Here is a 23,237-nt window from a genome sequence, read left to right as displayed (position 1 = left end):
TTTGCAGAGTGTTGCCTGGATTTCTAGCTGTCCAACTTTTTGTTAAAAATAGGAGGGTCTGGAACCAAATCATAGAATACAGTAGATAACCCTTCCTTATGTGGGACAGTCCGACGTATCTCTCATCTGTAGAACACATCTCATATTGGATATTCTCATACCATTCAGAACTAAATGCATGACTTCTTTAACCTCAGATCCATGAGAGTTTGGTTCTTTGCTCATTTATTCTGCAGAAATTCTTGATGTTTCCCAGTCCTCTGTGTGAAATCAGGGAGACAGGATACGGTTAGACCCACACCTCTTTGTAAAGTATTGTCAAAGAGTGTGGGTTTGGCTGGCCAGGCAACAGAATCAATGAGTTACTGTTAATCTGAGTTACTGTTAAACTGTTAATCTGAGGAGTGAGAATGAGGTCACCTGTTTCCCATGTGTCACTGAAATAAACAGACCTGATTGGACGGCTATGAGTTTGGCCTGAGACACAGAGGAGGAGGAGGTGACCAGACTGAGAGATCCTGAGAATTTCAGTCTGAATTTACTGGAAAACCAATGACTCAGCTGCATTGTGATTACACCAGATGCTACAGTGTTGGTAAAGAGTCTTGCTCAAGGATACATCAACAGCAACAAGTACATTTTGACTGAATCTTCATACTCCCATGCCATAAGGAGCCAGTGTAACCAAAAACACACTAAAACCCAGCTTTCATTGCATTGCCAACACTCAACTTGCTTTTCCCGAGGGCCCTCCAGGTTTTGGAGAGCCACCACTTTAACCACTAGATCTGTACTGAACCAGCATCAAACTAAGACTAGACTAGTACCAACAAGGTCTGAATCAAGACAGTCCCATGATTAAATTAGAACCCAACCAGGCTTAAACTAGAACTAACTCAGTATTAAACCAGGCCAAAAGCAAACCAGGACTGAAACAAGAGAAATATATTTTGTAACATTTGAAAGCTGGATCGTGGGTCGGATCAGATTTCTTCGAGGGCCTTAAGTTAAGTAGGCCTGCTCTAGAGTTCAGTTTGGGTCTGCTCACTGCCAATCTGAGTCTGAACTTGTCCCAAACACCGAGGAGTTTATTCACTAGAGCAGAAAAGATCCTGTCTCACTCCCAGAAAGAGCTATTATGACAATATCATCAACGCCTTCACGCAGACACCCTCACGCAGACGCATTCACGCAGACACCTTCATGGAGACCCCTTCATGGAGACGCCTTCAACTGGGCGCTTATATTCCATCTGCTTTAAAGGTTTGGACACTTTGATGTGGTGCCTGTATATGACCTGACAGAGCTGAGTTGTCTTACGGTGTCATTACTTTGACAACAGAAAAGACCTGTTTGTGGATATCTAAAGTGCAGGGTTCATGACAGCCACTCTCTCCTGTTTAGAAAGCTGCTTTGTCTCATGTTTGAAATCAAGATGTGAACCACTAATTATACTGTCTGAACCTAAAGGATTTTCCATAGTCTTTTTATATTGTGTGTGTGAAGTGTTACACAATTAAAGACATGAAACAGATTCAATTTGTTTGGAAATAAAATGGCCACGTGTAAGTATGATAATAACACACCAATGCGGCTGAAAAAGTTTAAAACAATTATGGAGATATATTATATATGTACCACTCAAAGGACTTGTTCACTGAGCTGACGCTTGTGAGCTTTAAGCCATGTTATAATGCTGCCCTCAAAAACATAGACTGGAGTTGTGTTTTGTTTAATTCACACATATTTGAGTAATCCTTTATTGTTAGTCTGTCTACATTTCCAGAGCTCAAAATGCTCTGTTCCACTCTGTGATGTCATGAAGCATTTTTAGGTTAACAGCTACCATTTAGCTTTAGTTCAGTGGAGACTGGTAATTCCAAGGCTGAAATCATCCAAATGATTCCAGTGAGTGTATGGAGTTTAAAAACACAGTGGAGCACTTCCTGTATTACATGACATGACAAGAGTGTTTTCTGTTTCTGAGAGAAAAGCTCAACATAAATATGCAGGGTTTGTGTCTTAAACATGTGTGAATGAAACAAAACACAACTCCAGGTCTGTTTGTGATGAGGAAACAACATTATAGCAGAGATCAGAAAATAACATAACATGGGCCTTTTAAGGTGTTCTGTCTGCATCTAGTCATAGTTTTATTGTCCGATAATCAGGAAGAGCGTGTTAGCATGCTAGTTGTTGTTAGACCCCGCTCACAGTAATGCATGTTTTTTGTCTTTTAGTAAAACACCAGTGTAAAACCTATGTACGTTTCATACCCAACACTGGACGACTGAGGGATTACAAAGCCAACACTGGAAAATTTCAGGCAAACAAGTCTCGCAGGTGGCAGACCCTCACTGGAAAAGTTACATATTGCAGCTTTAAACAGAAAATATAGCATACTTATTGTGCGGGACAGCTTGGCCTTGACAGCACAAACCTGCCTTTAAAGTCCTCCGAGCTTACAGGCCGGAGCTGCATGGAGCTGGGTGTTATTGTTGTTCTTGGCTCAAACTGTCCATGAAATGATAATTGTCCCACACTGAGCAACTGCAGCTGCCCTGGACTCAAATACCCGGCGGACTCTCCCTTCTCCTGCATTTAGAGTGACCTGACCACATCCAGGCCCACACCGCCGCTAAAAACAGCAACGCGGCCGCCATCTTGGGTACAGTTAGCCTTTCATTACCTCATCTTCAAATCTTCACTGTGAACCACTAGCGCCCTCAGACCGAACCTCTCCCCCAGGAACCGGGCTGTGCTGCCGGGCTTCTCCTACTGGACGCGTGGTGACCTGGGGCTTTAAATACAGACGTGTCCATAAGGGAGCATTCACAGGTTAAACTCATGAGGAATAGTAATTTGGCAGGAGACATATGGACCACAGTGTATATTTTGAATGTAAACACTGGAGGAGGTGGAGACATGTATGCTCCATTGTAAGCCACATTTACAGCTGTGGCTCAGTGCAGTGTTCATTTAGACAAGACATTTGACTATATCAGACTAAAAGATAAGATCAGATAAAGCTGTATTTGTCTTTACTATCTTATCTTATCTTATCTTATCTGCTAATCATGCTATCATGCTAATTTAGTCGACTAAGCCCATCACAGTTTTAGTGAAGCATTACATAAATATTTAATTTGAACAAAGATAAACAGTGTGTGATTGCCTGATGGGACATGTGCAGACGTGTTTGTTTGTTTATGCTTTGGTTTGTAACTCTGGGATTGAAAAGTGGAACTTGGATCTAGTCTCTACTCATTCCTTTCAGACGTTTGTGTTTAATTTTTATTTTACTAAATATCTGTGTTTTAGTTAACAAAAATATCTCATTTCAGTCGTTGTTTTAGTTTTTAAGATTTATTTTGGTTTCATTTTTATTTAATTTTAATCTGCAAAAATATGAGAATGACGAAATTAACTCTGGCTCAGTGTTTGCATAGTTCACACATCAACCCGTTTGTGGTGCAAATCCAGCTTATTGTATGCTGTTGTTGTGCCCTTGAGCAAAGCTTTAACCCACCTGCCTATGCTAGAATGTGATGTGCGTGTGTTTGAGAGAGAGTGATGGGACCAGTAATAATAGCTACTCTATAAATTAAATGCAAGGGAAGGCACACCTCCTATTTGTTTACATAGAGATGTTTTTGTTTTGACTAGAATGTTCCACAGTATGGCATTAAGCTTACCTACCTTCATGGAGACAAGCAGAGGATGTCACCAGACCAGCTCAGATCTTTGGGAAGTAGACTTTCTCCACAGGAACAATTCATGTTTTTAAAAGGATTTTTCTTTTCTATCTTAAATGTTATGAGAAGAACCTTTAACTTCAATCTTATAGGTCATTATTTTAAAGTATTCTTTATCCTGTCTCAGAAAAAAACAAAAAACAAAAGTAAAACATTTTTCTGACTCAGGATTCTCCTTTTAAACAGTCATGAATGCGATGGTTCTGCTCCTGGGGGAGTACATGGCCATGTATTGTGTGTGGAGGTGGACAGGGGAGAATCTGTCTGTCCCGACCCAGAGGAGGTGTTCGTGTAATGGAGTGCAGGCTGGGCTGAAGAGCGAGGGTCTGGAGCTATTACCAGGTGTCAAATGCATCCATGTGCTTCGTCTGTGGGGATTTGGAGAGGACGAGTTGGGGAAGGGAAGTGATGAAGACCTCAGTTTAGATATGATGACTTATTTGAAGCTTAAGGAAACAACACTACATTTTTAAGACTGTAGCAGTAAAGTTTGTAACCATGTTTAAAGAAGACCTATTGTGTTAGGTCTTCTTTAAACATGCTCAATAGTTTTAATCTATGACACCCCTGGATCATTATATTATAATTTGCACATTTTAAATCTCAATATTGATCTAAAACAACTTAATAAAAAAAACAAGTCTACTGTGTTAGAAAATGGCGGTAACCAATGGGAGCTGACGTCGCCGTAAACGTCATTACCATAAAAAGCCTTGTATTCGTCGTAGCTGCACATCACTCTAGTGAGCAGTAGATTTTTTTTTTTCATTTATACTAAAATGACTTATGACACTGTCAAATCCTACGTGTATCATAGATTAAGAAAATAAAGTTGAAGAACAAAGTGCATATGTCACAGTGGGCATGTACCGAGGTGAAAACGGGTTGATCGGGGATTGAGCAGGGTTGCCTCTCCACAGATCTGAACTGTAACTTGGCCTGGTGGCGTCACCTTTTTCTTCTCCATATAGACAGATACGTTCCTTGCAATACTGTGGAACATTACAGTGAAAGAAATAACATCTCTACGAATAAAAGTGTATGAGGACCCTCCACTACAAAAATTATAGTACTCTTATAGCAATCCTAATAATTCTGCAGTAGTACTAACTTGGTACTCCTGGAGCTGTCCCGTTTCTTGTCCTTCTGTCTCCCCCATCCCCCCCGTCACTCAGAGCCTCCTCTGTAGTGTAGGTCTGTATCAGGTCTGTACTGGGACACATCCATATGCATGAGTGCCGTCCTCTGTCCTCACCTTGTCCACTCGTCTCACTCCTCCTCCTGCTGCTGAGAATACATTACCACAGGGACAGGCAGAAAGAGGACACACTCAAACTATATGTCAAACTTAGTGCATATACACTACCAGTCAAAAGTTTGGACACCCCATTTTGTTCAATTTTTTTTTTTTTTTGGCCTGGCCGAAAAAAGTGGCCACCTGGATTTCACTAAACGAATAGGTTGGGGATGCAGCAGTTGGTCAGGTCTAGATTCAGCAACAGTCTTTGCTCAAAGAATGAGGTCAACTGACTACCTGAATATACTGAATGACCAGGTTATTCCATCAATGGATTTTTTTCTTTCCTGATGGCACGAGCATATTCCAAGATGACAATGCCAGGATTCGGGCTCAAATTGTGACAGAGTGGTTCAGGAGCATGAGACATCCAGAGTCCAGACCTTAACCCCATTGAGAATGTTTGGATTGGAGTGCTGTGCTGAAAAAGGCTTTGCTCAGCGGTCAGACTCTACCATCATCAACGCAAGATCTTGATGAGAAATTAATGCAACACTGGATGGAAATAAATCTTGTGACATTGCAGAAGCTTATTGAAACAATGCCACAGTGAATGTGTGCTATAATCAAAGCTAAAGGTGGTCCAACGAAATAGTAGAGTGTGTGACTTTTTTTTGTGATGGTGACTTTTTTTTGGCTAGGCAGTGTATATGGAAGTATGCAGTAAAGAAAAAAAGTTAATGACTCTACTAAATATTTTTCACCAAAGCAAAAGGTGGATACTGAGGATTTGAGTATAAAAAAAAAATTAGAACAGTTATTTTCCTTTTGTCATTGCTGCATAATTCCACATGTCTTACTTCATATAGTTGATATGTTCTGTGTGTATATAAAATGCAGAAAGTAGTAAAAAAAAAAGCGGATAAGTGGAAGAAAATGGATGAAAAAAAACAAACAAAAAAAAACAAAAAACAAAGCAGACTTTTTCAAACTTTTGACAGGTCTTTGACAATGGAGAAAGTCAACTATCCAATACAAAGTATCTGAACTGGGGCAAGACAGATTTTGCTCAAATACATAGAATTAAATCTTTTAACATTTAACATTCCAACTATCAAACATTTGGGCTGATAATTCAAAAGCACTCTTTGTATAACCCCCATAAAGTGGTGAGTTCATATTACTTCATAACTCAAGTGCTTTTTACTCAAACCATTGACTTTGATTGCACAGATCTAAAATGGCTCCTTCAGCTCAGATCCAACAGTGAAGAGGCGTCTGCTCCACCAAACATGAGTCACATTTGCATTTTGGCTGTGGAAAAGAACACCTTCTGATAGAGACCCAAAAGAGAAGCCAGGCTGTGGTTTCATTTTTCAGAAGCAAAAATGTTCAAATCCAAACGCCAAACTGTCGCAGATGATTTTCAATATTTAATTTTGTTCCTGTTCTTTGATCCGGGTCCAGCCTCCTACGGTACAAGCACGGCTGTCAGGGAGAAACAGAGGAGGACAGGGAGAGGGAGGTTGTAAGGAGGGGAGTCATCGAGAAGAAGAAAGAGGCTTTCAAATGTAAGTAAAATAAAGTAAGTTAAATCACTTGAGAATGTTTCATGTGACATTTTAACTCTCTAAATGACCAATAATTTAATGGAATGCATTTTTACTGAGAGAGGGGTGGCCTTTCCACAGATCCGACCTGTCACTTGTCCTGACGGTGTCACCTGCTTACCTCTATGAATTTAATGCTATACAGTGGAATATTCGAGTCAAAGAATAGCATCATAGTATCGCCTGTGTTTGTTTATGAATGTTTAGCTTCACTTACTTACATAATATCCATACATCCAGTAGAGCTCATGTTTAAATGTGGACAGAGGGTATGCTCTCATAAATACTTTTACTTCTGAATACTCCTTTTGACCATTCTATGATATTGTCAAATTTGTAGGGAATTGTTTGATATTTTTCTGAAAGCAGTTCAAATAAACTTAGCTCAAATGAACTGAACATCTCCATGGACTCCAGCAGAAATTACATGAGGCATATTTTATGTAAAAGGGTTAAAAATGTGAATTTCTTAGGCCTGAGCACCAGAAGCTGGCAAAGTGCCTGTTAGAAACATAAAAATTCATATCATAATTCAACCCAACAAAGGAACAGAGTATGTGCGACAGTGCACCACAGGCCTAGAAAAAAAAGGGAGGGAATGAGGTGCGTTAGCGCCCTCCGTCGGTGGTGACAGGCGACTTACTGACTGTTAGTACTGGTTTATTAATATATCTGATACAGGCCCTACAGGTTAGGGTGTCATCTCTGCATCTGCAACTACGTTTCCTCTGCATCCCCCGATCCTGTTTGTCTTCTCACTCTGGACTCACACATTTACATGACATCAGAGCAACACGGTTTAAAACAGGAGGTCAGCCATGTTTTCACTGCTGTGCAATTTCCTCCAAATAACACCTATTACATTATGTCATTATGAAACGTTTCCTAAAGCTGAGAAGAACTGACTAATCCTGATGCACTTCCTGTGTCAAGAGAAGGACAAGACAAACTGCAGGACACACACACACAATGATAACACTGTCTGCTATTGAACTGCATGTGTGGTGGAGCAGTTTGAGCATCTAAATGATCCCAAGGGGCTACTGTATGCGCCCCTGGTAGGGGCTCCCAGGACAAACAGGTCCCATGTGACGGGTCAAGCTAAGAGTGGGTCTGATGCCCTTTATGAAGAGAAAAACAACAAGGCAGGTACATCACCGATCACCAGGGCCCATCCTGGAGCCACTGCCTGAAGTGAATGTTCTTAAACTCTGGAACCCAACTCGTCTAAAGGGTCAGGATGGCAGAGGGGTGAAAAATGGCCTCCGCTCATGCATCACATTCAATTCAATCACTTTATTTACCCTCGAGGAGCAAATAAAAAGGCATGAAGATGAGAAGATTACATGTAAAAGTGTCATAACCCAGGTGTAGGGTGGACCAAAGAGGTGCAGAACTCGGGGCAGATTTACAGAGTTTATCTACAGTTTGTGAAATGTTCAACAAGAGTTTGTTAAACCAACAAGGGATGATGAGCTGGGTGTGAGCCAGAGCCCAGGGACGCATTGGGAGGAGCAGAGACAGGAACAGGGAACCGCCAGGCTGGGACGAAGACAGGGTCGGGAACAGAACCAGAAGAAGCCGAGCAGGGGCGGACCGGAGAACAGGAGCCAGAACGGGAGACGTGGAGGAAGCCAGGGTCCAGGACGAGACCAGGAGGTGAAGGTAGACTGTACCAGAGCTGGAGCACGGAGTCAGGAGCAGAACCAGAGGCCCAGAGCTGGGACGGTTGGGAGAACCGGAACCTGGGAGGCAGCAAACTCCAATTAGCATCAAAAAGGCAAGTAACAAGAGTACAAAAATGGAGCTAGAATAGTCACGTTAGACACGCGGACAATCTGGCACCGAGTGTCTTCTCCCAGCTCCTCTTATTCACGGCAGGTGGTGATGATTGCCCTGATGGGAAGCAGGTGCACGCCGGGAGCTCCGCCCAGCTCCAGGTTTAGGCAGGTGAGGGAGGGGGGAAGAGCACACAGGGAGGCAACACAGGAGCAGAGATACGTGCCTCATGACAAAAAGGTATACATAATATCCATAAATCCAATAGAGCTCATGTTTAAAGTGCTGACATGTAACAGTACTGGGGAAGGGTGGGGTCAGAGTTGGGAAGCTGAACAAGTGAAAGGCCAAAGGTGACCTTCATCCTGTGTGTCCTGCAGCCCACACAGTACAGTTACTCAAATACAGGGTACAGAACATCAAAGAGTCCCTGGGGATCCTGTGCAACTGCCTCTGATGACATTTTTTCAAGAGCTCATACTTACGAAAGGTAGGTGAAGTGTCTTGCCCAAGGACACAACAATAGCATGTACTGGTCAGAGCTGTGCTGTACCATCCAGCTGTCTATTCTACCTTAACAATTGATAAGAGGGACATTTATGTGCATTTTGTTCATAAATTTTCTTAAAAAATATTTTCTCACTTCCAGAGAAAGACTGGCTCTTGAGCTACACCTGAACGCCGCCTCTCACCTCCTAATTCTGCTGAGGTGTGTGGTCCCTTGGCCCCAATCCACTGCATTAAAGTGAGGATACAGCGTTAGCATGTAACGCCCACACCTCTACACTTAAACCAAGATTAGTCAAAGTGCCTGAAGGAGAGATTGTCAATCAGAACCCTCTGTAACACGGTCGGAGCTCATAGTACAGGCTCACACTGGAATCAAAGGTTTAGTGTGTTCAAAACAAAATCCTCTCTGCAGGTTCTAACAGTTTAATAGGCCACTTTTAATAGGTCAATTATATTCAACAATGCATAAAAGCCAAAGAAAACACATGACTGCACTTTCATTATTACAGTGATTTTAAAGAACACACATTGTGGTTGTGTCTGCTATAGGTGTAATCTATGAGGTCTATAATTTGCACATTTTAAATTGCAATATTCAGCTATAACGACTTAATAAAAGAAACTAGCAGACTTCCAAAATTAGAAAACTGTGGTGCCCAGTGGGAGCTGACGCCGCTGTAAATATGCACAAATCACTCCAAATACAGTCTGGAGTGTTTTATGTTTGAACAATCTTTAATCGCTTATTTTCAAGATGTCATATTGCTGATCAACTCTTCATTTTAATCAGTGACACTCGTGGCATTCGGCAGCGTCACGTAGTCATTTTAGTAGAAATGAAAAGAAATTCGCTATTCACCAGTGTGATGTGCAGCTATCCACCGCATCTTTGTTTACAGTGACGTAAGCCCCCATTGGGCACAGCAGTTTTTCAACGCTGAGATCAGCGGACTTGTTTCTTTTATTAAGTTGTTTTAGATGAATATTGCAAATTAAAATGTGCACATTATAACATAATGATCCATGGGTGTCATAGATTATAACTATATAGCAGAGACATCACAATAAGTCTTTAATGTATTGCACTCTGTTTATGTTATGAAATCAAATATCAATGCAAACTCTTGTATAAATATGACAGTACTGGGCCTATATATGTTTTATCTGGGCTCTGTATAATGCAGTGCAAGCATTTTAATGTGAGCTGCTGATGGGAGGAGACACATAGGTCAGGGCTCAGAGCCTTCCGGATCACAGCTCTGAATGGGACTGGACACTTCAGCTGTCAATCAAACTAGGACTGCCCCAGAGAGCGAGAGAGAAAGAAAGCAAGAGAGGGAGAGAGACATGAGAAGAGAGAGAATTTGACTTTTAACAATACATTCATTCTGTTTCACTTGTCACTTAATAAGAAATGTGCAAAACCAAACAATACAATCACACAACTGTCACATGTTCCAGCCCCTCCCTACAGGTGTAGCACTAACTGCCCTAACTGGGGTACTTCTTTTCCACTGTGGACATCTCTGGGAGAACAGGGGAGTCAAATAATAGCAGGCCTCCATTATTATTTTGTGGTCCTCATGCGGCAGACAATGTGGGGAAGAGCACCGGCTGAGCAGTTGGAAATTGTCCATAGAGCCTCAGTGCCTCCCTGAAGTGCACAGGAACCGCTCCTTTCTGGAACACTCCAGCACAGAGCTCAAGGCCTTCAACACAGAGTAGCAAAACCCTGAAGTGCAGTGTCTACCGTTTTAAGGTCAAAAAGGAAAAGATGCTAGGAACAGTCGTCCTCCTCGGCATAGCAGGACAGCCCCCAGTTGACTGGAAAGACCCACCAGGCCCTGTCCTCCTTCCTCCACAGACAGGTACAGCACCACAGCCCTCATCCAGTGATAGCCACCACGGAAGAAGTCCACCAGCCTCTTCTGAATATCTGCCACCACATATTACAGAGTCTGCACAACGGTGGAGCCGTGCCACACTTCAGAAGCAGCCAAAGTATTAGCTACTACAGATCCCCCCTTGTAAGACAACTGCTGTTGGACCCAGGTCCATCAAGAAAGGCACTCACCTTTTCCACAAGACTGTCCCAGTTCTTAGCTTGAAACTGCTGGCTCCCCAGGAATACACCCAGACACTGAGGGCTACCTCCTAGGACAGGAAGTAGCCCTCAGATTTTGGCCAGTTCACCCGTGTGAATAAGGCACACTCATAGAGGGACAGACTCTGCTGCAGTGTCCCCACATCCTCCTTTTCCTGGATGACCACAGTAATGTCATCCACATAGGTTGACAGGCGGTGGGGCTGTGAGGCCTGCTATAGCCTAAAGCCCCTCAGTCCTTCACCTGAGCCTCTGGAGCAGTGGCTCTATGGCTAAAACATAGAGCACCCTTGACAGAGGACATCCCTGCCTGATGCCCCTCCTCACCTCCACTGGCCGACTGAGTCCTCCCCCCATCCTTAGCAACATTGTGGCTCCTGAATATAGGGAACTCCATTCAGCTTATGAACTTCCTGTGAAACCCAAATGCACCCATAGTCCTAAACAGGTAATCTATCTAATCTGATCTATTCAATCAAATGCCTTCTCCTGGTCAACCTATAGAAGACCAACATCCAAATCCTTAGATTTTTTCTGTCATGTTGCGGATGAGACAAGAGAGAAGTAGAGAGAGAGAGAGAGATGAGAAGGGAGAGAGGGGGGGCAAGAGACAGGAGAGAGTGTGAAGGAGAGAGGAAAAGGGATAGGAGTGAGACTGAGCACTGATAGAGAAAGAGAAGGAAAAGGAGAAAGGGGAGAGAGTAGGGGCAAGAGAAGGGAGAGAGTGTGAGACAGGAAGCGAGAGAGGTAGAGAGAGAGAGAAAGAAGGAGAGCAAAAGGGAGCAAGAAATGGAGAGAGAAGAGAGAGATTGAGCATGGGCAGAGAGAGAAGGAGAGGAAGAGAGAGAAGAGAGAGGAGGCAAGAGCAGGGAGAGAGGGTGAAGGAGGGAGAGAGGTACAGAGAGAGAAGAGAGAAAGTAAGCATGGACAGAGAGAGAAGGAGAGGGAGGGAGAGGAAGAGCGAGAGAGAGAGAGAGAGAGCTGAGGTCAAAACACTTCACACACAATAGCTCCAGATGGACGTCACACAGGGAGGTGACTGCATGGAAATGAAGCTCACATTGTTAATATTTATAATGCATTTTAATGAAAAACAACAAGTCCACCAGGTCCCTCTGAGGTAGTGCTACAGGTCAAATACAAACTGTGTCAGATCTATACATGAGTCCACAATGATGACAAGTTAGGAGCATAACCATAGCAATTAACTCTTCTGAACAAAGTTGTATATCATTTGAATGGTCAACCATCCTCAAAATGGCACCATATAACAGGAAGCTGGTAAATGGCCATGGTCACATGGTTTTACATAACATTTTTCCACCTTAAAGACACTCAAAACAGTTTACATCAAGGAACCACTCACCCACTCACACACGCACTCATACACCAGTCTATGCACACACTGGGGGCAAGGTAGGTTAAGTGGGAGTTGAACCTGACCACTCAGCGTCTGATCTGAGCGGGATTTAAACCACCAACCTTCACATCAGAGGACAAACTCTCTACCAATTGAGCTACAGTCAAACTATGAAAGCCAGGAATAAAGTACAGAACATATCTACATTCTGGACTTTGGCAGTAACATTGGCCACAACTGTCTCACAGAGGAGCTTTTAAAAGTGGTTATGGCTCATCTGGTCCGACAATTTTGGTCTTAACAGACTAAAACACAGAAAGTACTCATAAAATATCACATGTTTTATAAAGGTATTGAGTTGGACCGTAGGGGCAGCCCTGAGAGGATCCAGAGAGCAGAATCTGAGGATTAGATCGATGAGAGTTTAATGTTTGTGACAGAGCTCCATCGAACCTGAGCACATCCATAATCGAGTATGACACAGACTGGACACTAAAGTGAACAGGGATATACACTGATGCTCCATGAGGGGAAAAGAGGACAGCGCCCCGTCTGCTTTTTTTTTTAATAAATGGGGATATTTATCAAAATACAATTCCAATATTTTAAAGTGAAATTACAAGGAATAACAAGCAATCAATCAATAAATAAAAACTTTGAAAAAATAAAAGTTAAATAACATAAAGGTCTAAAGGAGCACCCACCCACCCTGTGAAGGAAGCTCATTTCGACCCCTTGTATCCATGATCTTGTCCTTTGTGTCATTACCCAAAGTTCATAACCATAGGTGAGGTAGGAACCTAGATTTACCGGTAAATTGAGAGCTTTGCCTTTCGACTCCGCTTCTTCTTCACCACAACAGTCCGATACAGCGACCACATCACTGCAAATGAGGCACCGATCCTCCTGTTAATCTCATGCTCCATCCTTCCCTCACTTATGAACAAGACCCTGAGATACTTGAACTCCTCCACTTGAGGCAGGGACTCTCCACCGACCCAGAGAGGGCAAACCACCTTTTTCCGATCAAGAACCATGGCCTCGGATTTAGAGGAGCTGATTTTCATCTCAGGTGCTTCACACTCAGCTGCAAACTGCCCCAGTGCCTGCTGCAGGTCCTGGCTTGATGAAGCCATCAGGACATCATCTGCAAACAGCAGAGATGAGAGAATCAGAGATAAGAAAACCACACTCCTCCTTCTGAATTGGAGGTTCAACTATCGGCTAACACCTTCCGGTCCCCCTTCTTAAATAGAGGGACCACCACCTCGGTCGGCCAATCTTAGAGACCCTACTAGGGGCAAAAATGCCCCGAGCAACATAGGTCCTAGGATCATTTGGGCACACATACTCATACCCAGTTTCAATGGGGAGCCCTTGATCTGTCACTCTAATTCTGTTTAAAACTTCATAACATTCTTTTGATCTGTTTTTAAGTAGAAATGGAAATATTTAAAAGTGCCTCACTATTCAAATCAAATTATGTGTGTGTGTCACTATATGTAGCCCGCCCATGTTTAGAGGTGGCTTTAAAATGTGCTCTTAAGCCCTAAAATTTTATTTTGTTAGTGGTTCCAGGCTGCTACACCTTTTGTCGTGAATAAACTAATTGTCAGCATCTAAAGGGTTAACCTTTCCCTCAAGTGATTGACATTTGACTCTTGACCAATGAGCTGCTGTTTATATAAATAATTTTTTGTACACTTATAGTATTTCATGTGACTGTGTCACAGGTTTTTTTTTGTTCGGGGAACCTGTCATTGATGGCGAGCCCCCCACTTGGACGAACCGGTTGATTCTATCATCTACTGCATGGTGCAGTGTGGTAGGCCCCATGGAAACAGAACCCCTTCCACACCTTTTCACCTGCTGCCTCTCCCATACACACACATCCCCTGGAACATTAGACATTGAACTTACCTGGAAATCATAAGAACTATTGCGGACTATACATACATCTTTATGAGCAGGCAGTGGACTTGGGGTGGGATAGAATCATTCCTCCATCAAAGGGTTTTGTTGTATGATTGATTTGTTTTATTAATGTAATGTTTGATTGAATTTGTGATTGTGATTTTATTTTGAAGTTACCTTGAATATGAATTTAGATGAGCGCACCCAGGTGAGACTTGTGACTACTGTGATTGTTGAAACAAACGGTTGTTACTAGGAAAGAAGATAATTTTCATATAAATTCTTATTTTTCTACCTTTAATACAAGCTGGCATTTAAACCTTTAACCCTTTTGTCTGAGTCTCATTCACACCATTGTTCCTGTAAGAAGTCGTACCTTCTGGTCCAAATCATTTCAAAGTTCAGTCGGAGTACATTTTGGTTTAAATTAATATTCTTACTGTAACAAGAGTGTTACATATATGTGATAGTAAGGTAGTAAGATTAGACCAGCTGTGTATTAGCTGACGTTATGTCTCACTGGAGAAGGGCTATATATGGAATTCTTGTCTTGGTTTCTGGTCTCTAACAGAGATGGGTAGTACTCACTTACATTTACTTAAGAGTAACTTTTAAAAGAACTTTTACTTTTCAGAGTACTTTTCTATGAGCATACTTTTACTCCTACTAGAGTAATATTTTTACTGAAGTAACAGTACACAGAGTAAGTCTACAAGTGTCATGATCCTGCATTTCCTGTCTCCCTGTGTGCCTTCCCCTCCCTCTCCTGTCTGAGCCTGGAGCTGAGCGGAGCTCTCGGCTCCTCCCGCGCCACACCTGCCGTGGATAAGAGGAGCTGGGAGAAGACACTCAGTGCGAGATCGTTGTTGTCCCTTCATTCCTGTTGGTCCCTGTGTCCCTTCACCCTGTTCCGTACTGGATTATCTGCGTTTGGTGCCGGATCCCATGTGTGCCTTCAGCCCTGCTTTGACCCTGCTCCGACCCTGCTTCTACCCTGCTTCTCAGCCCTGGTACTGTCTTGGTTTTTCTCTGCACTCCACATTCCTGGATCCTGGCCCGCACCTGGCTTCCTGCTCACCATCAGATCAACCCTCAGTTTTGTATCTTGTCTCAGTCTGTACAGTAAACACTGTAAATATTCCCCGAGTCTGCACTCTTTGGTCCGCTACACCTGCACCGTTACGACAACAAGTGACAAAAGCTTAACGATTCTAAGCTTTAACACTAACATGTAAAGATTTTGTGACTTATTACATTCACCTCAAATTATTAATCAGATGTTACGTCCTGACAGTTAATCTTCAAGTAACTCTTAATTGAGTAGTTTTCCCAAATACTTTTTTACTCTTGAGTATTTTTTTGGGCCACTATTTTATACTTCTACTTGAGTAATATTATAAGTATATTATAAATAAATTTACTCTTAAATGAGGACAATTTTGGCTACTCTACCCAGCTCTGGTCTCTAGTCCAGTATAGGGGCCTTGTTTGGATCCAATTGGATGTGTGTTGTGCAAAGCAAAATTCTATTGGACCACAACAACTGTGGGGATGAGAACCACGACAACCACAACCCAGATGACCCTTTGTCATAGTTCAACATTAGAGTGAAAGAAGAGATTGAGAAAGGCAAGGCTAACCGATCCTTCTGGTACATGTGTTTTGCTCATAGTTTAAAATTGGGTATATAACCTTTAAAGTGGACTTATTCTGCAAACTCAACTTTTTATAGTAGTTTCCTCTTTTTTAATACATTGAAGTTGTTTTTTAGAGTGATTCGTGCATGTTTGAGTAATCTTTATTCCCCTGTATTCAAGATGTCATTGCTCCGATCAGTCCCCGTTTTCACCGCCACCATACTTACGTCGTTCTTCAGTTTTATTTTCTTAATTGGTGATAGGCGTAGGATTCGGCAGCGTCGCATAGCCATTTTTGCACAAATGAAGAAAAAAAAAATCTACTTGCTGGCGTGATGTACAGATATCTAATGGAGGTACATTTACGGTTGTTTAATGTTATTAAGTTTTAGATCAGAACTGCAATTCAAAATGTCCAAATGATAACATAATGATCCACAGGTGTCGTAGATTATAACTATAGAACAGACACAAGCACAATATATCTTCTTTATTCTATTCAGACCCTCAGACAAGTGTGTGGAGAATAGCTTCCATGCTACATACACATGCTACATACATTGGACCAGTTTGCTCCATAGCTGTATTGTATTACATAATTGTGGGTTATGGACTGTTTGCAGATGTTGTGTAGATGTCCTCTGTCAGCACTGCTCCTCCTTCTCTATGTTTCGACAGACGAGTCCATAAAACCAGTGTCTTTCCTCTGGTCAAATGCTGTGTTTACCTAAATCCCGACCACGCGTCCCTCCAAAGAGCATAAATCGCATGCGGCTCCTATCCCGAGGCACTATGCTGTCGTGGAAACTGTCTCATACCGTCAGCACACCAGAAATGTTTGGGGCTTTTTCCACATAAAAGCTCCGATCCATCACGAGCAGGACAGGAACATCTGCTGGGGCTGGACACAGATGTGAGGGAAGGCAAACACATGGGGGGGATACTGTATCTGTTGCATATGTGTGAGCCAAATGATAGCATGTGTTTGATTTCAGAGGTTTGGTGGGTTGTTTTGAGACTATTGAACTGTTATCACTCAGTGTGGAGGCTGTCAGGGCGGTAGTGAAAATATTAGTGATGCCATATTCATCATTTCATGTTCGTGTCTATCTTATTTCTGATTTACAATTTACTAAATCTAAAATAATGGAGCTCTATGGGTTGTGGCCAAACCTCCTCGTCAAAGCCTGATCTCATCACATCACCTGGTTAGTACTTGGATGGGAGATTGCTGTGATACCTGGTGCCACAGTGGGGAGCTAGTGGCAAAACTGTTGTTGTGTTGTTACGACCCAGCTCAGCTAGGGAAAAGGGGAAGTAACAAAACAAGATGGAAATTGTAAAACTAAAGTTATAGTTTATTTAAAAGGAATGTTAAGGTTAAATCTAACAAAGAGGCTCTAAACAGAGGACAAAATTCTAGAGGTACTGCTGAACACAAAAGGGTCAAAATTCTCTGTTACAGGTTCAAATTCAAAGTTCACAAAACACAACGTACAAAGTCAGTAAAGTGGTATGCCAATTAGCAAATGAATTCAGGCAGCCCGGATTGACAGGGGGAGGGTCCTTTTAAACTGGTGCCACAGGTGGAGAGCAACGATTGGCCGGGCCGTTAATTGTCCCTCCAATCACAAGTAGAGAGAGAGAGAGAGAGAGAGAGAAAGAGAAGAGAGGGAGACAGTAGGAGGAGTTGAAGGTCAGAGGCCGTAACAGTGTCCTTAGGCAAGACACTTTACCCACATTGCCTAGTCTGAATGTGGTGTGTGTGAGTGTTGGTGGTGGTCAAAGTAGTTGATGGTGCCGATTGGCCATTAGCTGAAGGCCCAGGGGAGGAGTTTCACAAACACTCAACAAAGTAGACTTCATGGTTAAACGCAGTTGAAGTTAACAGGTAGGACTAAATCACACTCTTCACCTGTTGCTCCTGTTCTTATGGTGAAACTCTCCTCTATCCCCTCCTCCTCTTCTTCCTCCTCTTTTCTCTTTTATGTTCGAGTTAAACAGTGTTACAGTTAAACACTCCTCTACCCTCCTCCCCTTCTTTCCCCTCTTCCTCCTCTTCTCTCTCCTTCATGTGCATGGTCCAGTGTTATGGTGAAACACTGTTCTCCCCCTCTCCACCTCCTCTTCCTCCTCCCCTCTTTCTTTCATGTGCACAGTCCAGTGTTACTGCTTTGAGTGCCGCATCATCAATCTATTCTTTTACTCAGAGCATTTACACTTGCGCACTGACACATCTGGCCAACAGGTCTCTCTCCATCTCTCTCAGCACCTTCCCTCTTTCTGTCTCTCTCCTCTCCTGTTCTCTCTCTCTCTCTTGTTCTCTACCCTTCTCTCTCTCTCTCTCTCTCTCTCACAGGAGTCTCAGGTGAGTATTTCAAATGGATTCATCACATCTTACACCAATACAGCAGAGGACTAGGACTTTCCCCTGATTCAAAAGCTCTATCTCTGTCTACTACCAGAAAAAGTAGGATCACAGTTTCAGTTTGTGTTCAGTACAAGTCAGTTTATTATTTGTTTTTATATAAGCTATTTTAAAATAATAGCTAAATGTAAAATAAATGTATCATGCCAAATGACTTTTAGAATTTCAATTAGTCATCCCTGGACTTGTTTGTTTACTTTATGTGTAAATGAAAATTTGAAAATAATAAATTTTCAATGTTTGTATATAAGGTTAAAAAAAAGAGAAATCTTCTATTATCTGTCGCCCTTCGAGACAACTGTTGTTGTGATTTTGGGAGTTACAAAAATAAAATGAATTGAATTGTCTCCTCAAAATTTTCCATCATAAGGTTATGCAATAATACAAGAGCTTTATTTTGGGGAGGCAATGGCAGCACTTTTTCCATGTTTTAACAGTACAAACATGACAAGTCATACATGATAATATACATCTACCTCTGTGAACAGCTCCAGGCCCACTCTTATCTCTCTGCAAATATCTCTGTACTTAACATGCTAACACGCTAGCTGCTTTCTGCCTTCAGGCCATGGAAGTATAATAAAATCTGAAAGGAGATGGTGTCGTGGCCTGTGCTCATTAGCGCATTAACCCAAAAATAATTTTCTCTTCCACATCACTTCTTCAGTACAGGCTAATGCCTCCCACCCACCACAGAAACCTGCACCACGTGACCAGTTCTACCCAATTAGAGCGGAGCTTGCGCTGGCTCAGAGCGGGGCTAAGCTAAATCTTACAAAGCTAACTTTTAGGCACTTTGAGGATTTAAAATTTTAAATGTTCATGTTGTGAAAATAGAGAAGAATCCCTACAAAATGTGACCTTTGTGAAAGCTGGATGCCCTGTCAGAACACGGGCAGTTTAAATTCGGAAAAAAAGCATTGTGCTCTATGGGAGAACTCTTTTTGGGCCCAAGCTGCAGTACCTGGGGTGGCCACAAATCGATCCTGCCCCAGGACAGAGGGTGAAGGTCTTATCTAGTTCTTATTATAGAGCCATGATCCAGGCCCTCTCATCTATACATATCTCTGTACTGTAAATGCTAACAGGCTAAAGCAATAACTGCTCTCTGCCTCCAGGCCAAGCCCCGGTGCCTAAACATGGCCACTCATTGAAGTCAGTGGGTCATGCTCAATGGCGAATGTGGCTAGTTTAGTCTTTAGTGGCTAGGTACATCCGGTCCTGTCCTGCTCATCGACCATGCTCAGTTGAGCTACCCCCATGAGACTTTGCATGCCAAGAGTGAGCGGAGTGTGGCAAGGGAATAATAAAAAAATAAATAGATTATAACTGATACTGTTTCTGCTTGCAGGAGCTTCTGAATCATGTTTTAAATCTGTGTCTCGTTCACGACAGTTAGGCTTGTTCACAGTGCTCACATGCTCGTTCATGTCAGTACTTGAGCTTAGCTAGAGCGGACATAGCTAATAGCTAACGATTAAACCCCTTTTTTAAAGACAACAAACATCTTTTGAGCTGAGAAAAAATGTATGATCTGAAACTATGAGAAATATCCTTTCTAGGCAGTAGGGATTTTTTTCATTGTAGTTCCAATAAGTGGCCACTAATCCAACTCCAGATTGCTCTAATACTTTAGCCAGCTATTTTAAAAGATCCATGCTCCAGGCTCACTTTTCACATATATCTATGAACTGTACATGCTAATAGGCTAACGCACTAGCTGCTCTCTGCCTCCAGACCCTCTTTTCTATACATATATATCTGTACTGTACATGCTAACAGGCTAACGCACTAGCTGCTTTCTGCCTCCAGGCCCTCTTTCTACATATATCTATGTACTGTACATGCTAACAGGCTAACACACTAGCTGCTCTCTCCCTCCAGCTCTGTGTGGGACTGATACATGAGACAGACCAGAAGAACCCGTCTTCAAAGCCTCCTCCACAGGACTGCACCTGCTCAGAGCTCACGCCGAGGGGAGGGCTGGCTAGATCAAGAGCAGGGAGAGGGGGTCCTAGGTGCTACGTGATGCTGTGATGTTTAATGCAAATCACAATGAATGAAGTAGTACTTTACATATTGAGAATAAGGTCAGCTGTCATTTTATGTTCTTTAATTAAACCTGGATGCCCTTCAAAAAGCACAGTCATATGAATAATTTTACACAAATTTGAAAGAAAAGTGCCTTGCCCAAAGACACAACAGTATGCAATGGCAGTTGTTGCTTGAGGAGCAAACTTGGAACATTCTGCGTTGTGGTGGTGGATGGCTCTATATAGGCCTGATCTTGTGATAATATTCCGACTTGGTAAAATTGCCTTATAATGATCTAGTGTTTCCCTATTTAAATGTCCTATATTACACATAATGGATTCTTGTGAACCTTAAACCATGTTATAATGTTTTTACCTCATCAAAAACATACCGAGAGTTATGTTTTATGTCATTCATACATGTTTGTGTAAGCCTTCATTATTAATCATTAGTCAGATCAAAATTCTCTGTTTCACCGGATGATGTAATGTGGTAGTAGTTTTCAAGTTAACAGGTACCTCTTGCCTTTAGTTCAGTAGAGATTGGCAAGTCCACTGCTGAAATCCTCCAAATGATTCTAGTGAGTGTATGGAGTTTAAAGACACAGTGGAGCACTTCCTGTATTACCACATGACATCACAAGGTGGAACAGAGTGCTTTCTCTTTGAGAGAAGAACTCAGCTTAAATACAGGGTTTATGTTAAACATCTGTGAATGAAACAAAACACAACTCCAGGTATGTTTGTGATGAGGAAACAACATTAGAAAAGTTTAGAAAATAGTGTAATATGGACCCTCTTTCCCACCCATTGAACAGCTTCTTCATGTATCTGAGTGAGTGACAGCTGGATTTAACCAATCACAGTGAAATGTGAAAAATCACTTTATAACCAGAAAAATACAAAGTCTACATGAGTCGTGATAAAATTGAAAATGTGATTCAAATTTTTTGCCATATTGCCACCTCAGAACTTTATCCCAGGTGAAGTTGGTGGAGTTGGTACACCCCCTTGTCCTGATATACAGTCTGGTGAGCGTGTTTTAGGATTCATTTAATTTATTTATTTCGATCACGTATATCAAGTACACTTAATGCACATTTCACATTTTTTTTCCTTATTTATCTTGATGGCCTCCCTGATTAAACTTGTTGCTGACCTCATTCCTGTCCCAATCCATGAGATGGTTTTCTCTCTTGCAGTGATCTGACATGGCGGACTGAAGCTGTTCCTTGTGGGCTTATTTGCTTTGTGGCTTGGGTGCATGTTTTGGCTTTTTTTCCCCCCTACAACCAACTATAAGCTACATTTGCTCTTGAAAATTTTGCAGAACTTGTGGTGTTTAGAAAGTAAGTTGAGCAAGTTTCCAAATAATCTACATTTTAATACAGCAATGTGAAGGAATGTATTTTTGTGGCTTTCAAACAAGCCTAAAACTTTTAAAAAATATGGTCTCTCTCCTCACTGCTGCATTCATTACATTCTCTTCAGTGTAACCTCTGCTTGTATTTCCGTGTGGTCCCAGAATTCTGAACAGCGTAAAACCAGAGCCTTGGCAACCTCTCTTCCTTCTCTTCTCCTTGTCCGCACACACACACGCAGGCACGCACGCACACACACACACACCCCCGCACACACACACACACACACACACACACCCACACACACCCCCCCCCCCACACACACACACACTCTCCTCCTCATCCCTGTTTCCTCCTCTTTTGCTCTTCTCTTCCCTCTGCTTTTCCTTTCTCACCTTTTCCTCATCTACTTCCTTACTTCCTTCATTCCCACATCATTTCCTCTTTCCCTGCTTTTCTCCTCTCTTCCAATAATACCTTTGATTTGTATAGCTTTTCAAAAACTCCAACATGCTTTACAATTTGCACACACCTTGGGTTGCCATACTTTTTGAGGACATTACTTTGGCCAACATTCATTTCTTTGAGACCGAACCCTAGCCATGACCTATTTAACCCATTTCTGAACTTGTGAATCATGATTCAAATAGGACCCAGGAGAGACTGTTTTAGATTACTCGAACATGCATGAATTACATATAAAACCTCTCTAGACATGTTTTTGATGAGGGAACAATGTTATAATGTTGTACCCCTGAAGATGGGGTATGTAAATAGAGGAATAAATTGCAAGAGTGATTTGCAGTTGTCTCTCCTCACGCAGGGATTTAATGCAATGAGGAGGAACAGCGCGAAATCCCCCAAGTGGTGGGTGAAGGCATTACCAATCACTCAAAAAAGATTCCAGGCTTAGTAGCTGATTACAGATGATATGATTACAATTCCCTTGAGTGAAATAACAGGAATAATACAGAAAAATACACACTGAATACAATATAATACAAATTTTACCAAAATTTTAACTGTATTTATAATGTTTTTAAGGCTTATGTAAATTACTATTTATTGCAGGAATTTTACTATTTTTTAACAATTTTCTGTTAGCGTGAAATCATATTATGATGCACATCACTGTGTATAAGAACAGAACATTGTATTAGGGGCATATAATATCATTTTAACCTATCACACTCTCCCCCACTTGAAAAATCTCATCCCAACATTATACCAACCAATACCTCAATCTTCTTTATCGTCCATGTTTTACCCATCAGTCCATAAACTCAAGAGCAAACCATATCTGCTGACTTTAACCACTACTTCATCACAGTCCAGATTTGAAGACTGACGACTATAGAGTCAATAACAAGTCCATGTGAATCGTCACATAGACTTGTTTTGTCTGTGTTTATAGTCCATAAAGCAAAGTCTCGATGACAGTCTGCAAGTACAGTTCTTAAGTCATCTCTGGAGAAGTGTCAAATTATATTTGCTATAGTCCATGCATAA

The sequence above is a fragment of the Periophthalmus magnuspinnatus genome, chromosome 3 (assembly GCF_009829125.3).
Source record: "Periophthalmus magnuspinnatus isolate fPerMag1 chromosome 3, fPerMag1.2.pri, whole genome shotgun sequence".
NCBI lineage: Eukaryota > Metazoa > Chordata > Actinopteri > Gobiiformes > Gobiidae > Periophthalmus > Periophthalmus magnuspinnatus.
This window is presented reverse-complemented; position numbering follows the sequence as displayed.